The sequence below is a fragment of the Humulus lupulus genome, chromosome 7 (assembly GCF_963169125.1).
Source record: "Humulus lupulus chromosome 7, drHumLupu1.1, whole genome shotgun sequence".
NCBI classification, from domain to species: domain Eukaryota; kingdom Viridiplantae; phylum Streptophyta; class Magnoliopsida; order Rosales; family Cannabaceae; genus Humulus; species Humulus lupulus.
In genome coordinates, this window is record NC_084799.1 from 12,099,062 (window position 1) to 12,105,154 (window position 6,093).

At 32.3% G+C, this 6,093-nt stretch overlaps 1 long non-coding RNA gene across 1 annotated transcript; it reads right to left on the minus strand.

The window, feature by feature from the left end:
* Nucleotides 1–3,122: 3,122 nt before the first annotated feature.
* On the minus strand, nt 3,123–4,868 carry LOC133789461 (uncharacterized). Its single transcript, XR_009873561.1, has 2 exons — nt 4,743–4,868; nt 3,123–4,662 (listed from the first exon to the last, which is right to left on the minus strand). It is a non-coding gene; the product is annotated as an uncharacterized LOC133789461 (long non-coding RNA).
* Between the last annotated feature and the right edge of the window lie 1,225 nt (nt 4,869–6,093).

Below are 6,093 nucleotides of genomic sequence, written 5' to 3' on the forward strand. Positions count from 1 at the left end.
CGAAGGGCCGGGAACGGCGAAGGGTCGAGAACGGCAGTGGAGCCGGGAATACCACTTAGCACATAGAGTGCTCGTGGTTAGGGTGAGACCCCAACGGATACATGGGATATCCTTACGGTATAGACCGAGATCCTAGGCTTTGGTAATGCTTCTAGGATGGCATGGCCATGTATGTGTTAGATTTTATGGACTGTCTCACTAGATATGAGTTGTCTGCTATAGTGACTGTATATTATGCGTATGTTATATATTGTTTGAGTTTTCTTGCTGGGCTTCGGCTCACGGGTGCTCTGTGTTGCAGGTAAGGGCAAAGAGAAAGTCAACCAGCCATGAGTACGGAGAGCGTGGGGGCAGCGCGTACATGTTTGGCCTGCCCGACTGCTTTGGTTGGGAATATTTTTTGAGAAATGGCTGTACAAACCCTAGTTTTGATGATTAATTACTTATAAACTTGTTTTGAGTTGTAAATATTTTGTAAACTGAGTTATGGGATCTCGAATATTAAACTCTTGAACTTTTAATGAAATTGGGTACTTTTTAAAGATTACAGCCTAGACTTCTATTTAATCACACTTTTGTTCTAAAAACCTCGTTTAACGAGTTGATTGCACATTTAAACTTCACTAGTAACGGCTCTAAGGTAGTAGGGCGTTACAATGACGGTTACATATTTATTAATTAAAACATAAAAAAAAATTCTTATTTAATATTCATTCTTCATCCTTGATTCATTCCTTGTATCCATTCCTTGAGAAAAAAAATCATTTTGGAATTAATGGGAATAATTAATGTGACCATTATCTTTCCAACTAATGTTTATTGCCTAATTAATCTTATTAATTCGAAATTATCGATTTTATATATTTTATTTATTTTCATCATCATTATAATCATTCCTCATCAAAAACTTGTTTAGTGATTTATGGTAATCATCCATGCGTAATAATCATTGAGAAGTTTTCCACATATAATTATGGGATCCACTTAAAAATTGTTGTTATAGGTTAAACTGTAGTATATATATCACTCCAAGAAAAACGAGGCTTTTGTTGGCACGTTTCAGAATTACGCCGGTAAAAGTTTCTTTTGCCGATGCATTTCACAAATTGCGCTGGCAAAAAGCTTCACTATCATCAGCGGCAATTTACGCCGGCAAAATTAGTTTTTCCCGACGCAATTACGAAACACGCCGGCAAAAGAAACTTTTGATGATGCCATGTCCAACTGCGCTGGCAAAAATTTGTACACTTTTTACGACATACTTTTTGCCAACGCACTAGGCATTATTGCACCAGCAAAAGTGATTTTTATACAGACCTACTTTTGACAGTGGTGTTTTTGTCGGCGCATTACAATGTTGCGCTAGCAAAAGTCTTCTAAACACACTGGTAAAAGTCATAAACGCGTTGGTAAAAGATAAAATTGCGCCGGTAAAAGCATTAAGGAATTTAAATACACAATTTTTAAAACTTTTTATAAGTGATTATAGTTTTATATAGTATCATTCATTAATTAATAATTATTTAACATCTAATCAAGGGTATAAAGTTGTTAGATTGATCTAAGATCAGCTATAATACTAATTAACTTTGTAATTATGAACTAATATTATTGTGATCATTGTCGATTATGCTAATCTATCCATATGATTATCATTTAATTTTAAAAATTGCTATCATAGGTCTAATAAACTGTTGTATTACACAATAGTTTATGAATATATACAATCTTGGTCTTACTCAACATTATTAGTGTTACTGATCATATGATCGAGTATTGTTCTTTTGTTAATATATATATATATATGTACGTTTCATTATTGATAATTTATTGAAACGTTAAATAATTATTCATTTTTTGAGGAACAAACTAATAGTCGATCATACTACTCATCTTTTATTATTATTAACAAGAATTAATAGTAATTGTATTGAATGTGTAAATAGATAAACTCTTGTGATATATATAGAGTAGGTTGTATGTCATCAAATTTCATCAATTTTTAGATATATTTAGATTTTTATTATTAATTATGAATATTATAAATAGTTCGATTAAACCCTAAGTGTTAAAATATTTGAAATGTTAAGCAGTACTGCTAGTTAACATAGTTTGTTGGTAGTGCCTGTTTCGATCTCGTTCGATATAACGCCCAAAAAATACGTTAAGTATATCAATTTTTAGATATATTTAGTATATATTATTAACCATGGACATTATAAAATGTTCATTTAAACTGTAAGTGTTAAAATATTATAAATGTTAAGCAGTATTGATAATTAACCTAGTTTGTTGGTAGTACATGACTGTTTCGATCTCCTTCGATATAACACCCAAAATTAGTATTACATCAAGCATTTAAATTATTATTTAGTTGTTTAGATAATAAAATGTTTCAATTATTGTGTGCAGATAATTGAAATAATTTTAATAATTAAACGAGAAAAAAAATAAAAAATAAAAATTGTCAGCTCAAAACCACTTTTGCCAGCACAATATTGTGTCAGTGAAAGTACTTTTCCCGGCACATTTGACGAAATGTGCCGACAAAAGTGTTGCGGGAAAATTCTCGGCTTCGCATTTTATAACACACATGTAATATAAATGCGTCGGCAAAAACCCAAGTAATAAAAAATGTGTTGTTTTTAAGTAGGGTTTACTGACGACTTTTGCCAGTGCATTTATATACTTTTGTCAGTGAAACAAAATGCTCTGGCAAAAGTAATCAGTTTATACCTGCGCCGAAAGACCCATTCCCTTTCATTTTTACATTTTCAGTATCTCTCTCTCTCTCTATCCGTCAGCCATCTCTCCGCCACCACCCCCACGCCACCACCACCCCAATGACGGCCACGCCTCCACCACCCTCTTTCTGTCGGCCTTCTCTCCATCTTTCTCCTTCTGTTTTGTCACACCACCCACCACCACCACGCCACCACCCCCACCGCTTCCGAGAGGACCTAGTCGAGTCAAGCCTCCACAGCCGACCACCGTGAGCTAGGTAAATTTGTAACACCCTCACTTATTTTAGTTAAAATCATATTTGAGGTGTTACGTTTTAAAACTATATAATACTTTATTACTGCAGAAATCTGGATATTTTTTTTTTTAAATTTGAAAACTTATTTCACATTATTTACATTAAACATAAAAGTGTGTCTCAAACATATTATACATAAGTATTAAATAACCCAATTTATTTTCAAAACATAACTTCACACTTTATTACAAACATCTCACTGATAACTGAAATAACCCACAAAAGGTCGATATGTTCATATGTACAAATCAGGGTCAGGACCATGCTTCAGTTCTCCTCATGCCATTCACACATTTCTTTCTCTACCTCCAACACAAGACAACTGTGAGCCTAAAGCTCAATAAGCAAAGTAATGCTAATGATTACCCAATATCAATGGACATACACAACTTCTTTTTAAATTTTGGGCCCCTTAATATTGTGCACACTGTTTGAATTGGTCAATGCCTGTAGGGCTTGTTACACATACAATATAAAATCCCATGGGTTCTCCTTCGGCTATCCATCACCACAATAGGGCACATTAAAAACCTTATTCCATCGTTGCCCCGTCGGGCTCAAGAGTTAAGGCGGCCACACACTGTGGTGTCAATACATTTAACAATAACTCATATGGAGGAGAAATAAAAACGGAAACATGGCAAACAATATAATTGGTTCACTAAAACCTAGCCCAAATTATTGGGCAGCCACTATAAGCCTACTATAGGCCTCCGTTTACACTTATTAACACTTTCATTTGCCTTTTCAAAACAGTGGCACTGAACTTAAACTTCTTATTACAAATTTCTTTTATGTTGCACAAAACTTGCAAAGGCATCATATGATTAATCATTATAATATCATGCATGGTCTTATATCATATAATAATTTACCATATCACTATTATGCCATGCATACAAATTTATGATGAAGTGTCAATGTATGTTAATACCACTTACTCACAAAATATTCATATAATGCATACTTTCACATAACATGTAATTCTTGTGTTGCAGTTGAGTACTTTACTTACCTTCTGTCCAAAATATAATTCACCGTGTAACAAGTGGTGTCTTAGGTATTGATGTGCTTATCCTGACAATGGCATGGATTTCTCATCATAATGATGGCAGTAATACATTGAACTCTCATTTAAAAATACCCATAAAACATCATATCAAATTTCATACCCAAAACATGCCTAAAATGCCTTAAACCACCTAGATCGAGCATTAGATTTATCTTAGACATTTGGAGAAATTTTGACAGAGTTTCCCCTTAATTTTAGCTATCCTCAAATATCAAAATCAACCAATAATCAACATCAAATAACCTGCCATAACCATATATATCCCAAATACCAACATAATTCATCATAAAGTTATCATATACCGATTTTGATAAAATTCTAATTTCCTAGATCATCACCTAAATTAAATGAGTCTCCACATCTATTCAAACATTTATAAACATATATACTCTCTTATAAACTCAATCAAATAACCAAAAATCATCTTGTACTCCAAGAACCCCAAAAACCTCATAAAACACAAAATTTCACTTACCGAGCAACTTTTCGGCGAAAACACTCTCTTCAAGCTTTTATAAACCTCAAACCACTTGGAAACCCCAAGAAATATCTTAAAAAAGATAAAACACCATATATAAGCTTTCAGAAAAATTCAAAAACATGGTTTAACTTCCAAGTACAAGAACTTACCATAAAAAGGCTAGAACTAAGCTTAATCTACTTCTTTGGCTTTGCTTTCACTTGGATCTCCTTAGAATTTCTTCAAACCAGCCAAGAAATGGTTTTTGGTTTTCTTTTCTCTCTATTTTTCAGAGGAATGGTCGTGCAAAGTGATAAGGTTGATGGAAATTCTTTATTTTCAATGATTTGGCCTTATTGTATCAAAATTTGACACCTTTCACCTCATCATTTCACCTTTTGACTTATGAAAACCTTATCACTTCAATAATTTCGACTTAATCACCTGATAGGCCTACTATCCTTATGTGTAAAAAACTCACACCAAACCTTAGGTCCATATGACTTCATACCCAATAGTTATGCTTACCCGATCGAGCGTAGCGCACTTATGCTAAGCTCGTTTTGACTTTGCATCAATACCAATGATTATGTGTACCTCCCATCAAGAATTGATCTAATGGTTCTAAAACCATTTTTACATCATCAATGAGACCTTAATCATACCTTGATTACATTTGGTAAATCCATAAATACTCAATTTTACACCGAAATACTAGTAATCGACATTGTACTATTTTTCACTACTTAACCTATTTTGCCTTCTATATCTCACTTTCTTCACTTAATTCCATGCCTTGTCCATAATTTTCATACTTTCTTATATCTTGAGCATATCAAACACCCATAAAAGACAACTCAAATGCCACAATGTTAATAATATTGAGCATACATATAGACATCACATACACAACTTTTATACTTATACATGAAAATACTTATAAGAATATGCATATGCTCAAATTATACATATTGTAGGATATGTAATGCAATGCAATCATGTGATTATTGGCTATATTTTGTCAAAATAATGTGGGTGCTACAAATTTTTTTCAATTTAATTAGTTTTAAATTATTATTTTTTAAATATTATTTAACTTTAATTTTTTTAGCCTCCACAGCCAACCACTGAGCCTCCCCAGCCGACCACTGTGAGTTGCCTCCTCAGTGAGCATATTTTTAAATTTACGTTTTTTTAGATATTTTCATATTGTGTATGTATATTTGGTATTTTAATATTTTTTATGTATCAAAAACTTGTAAATGTTGTGTATTTAAAAAAAAAAATAGATTATTAACATATGTATTTTTAAGATAAATATGTATGTATATATATATATATGTAAATGAGAATGTTTATATTTTGTTGTGTGAAATCGTTATTTGATATGTGTTTTTGTTCTGCATGTTCTGACAATATTTTGGATTTATTTTTGGTTATTTGCATGTTTTTAAATTTTGGGGTAGTTAAAAATATAACTATTATGCTGGCCAATTTTTTTTAAACTTAGAAAAATTAATT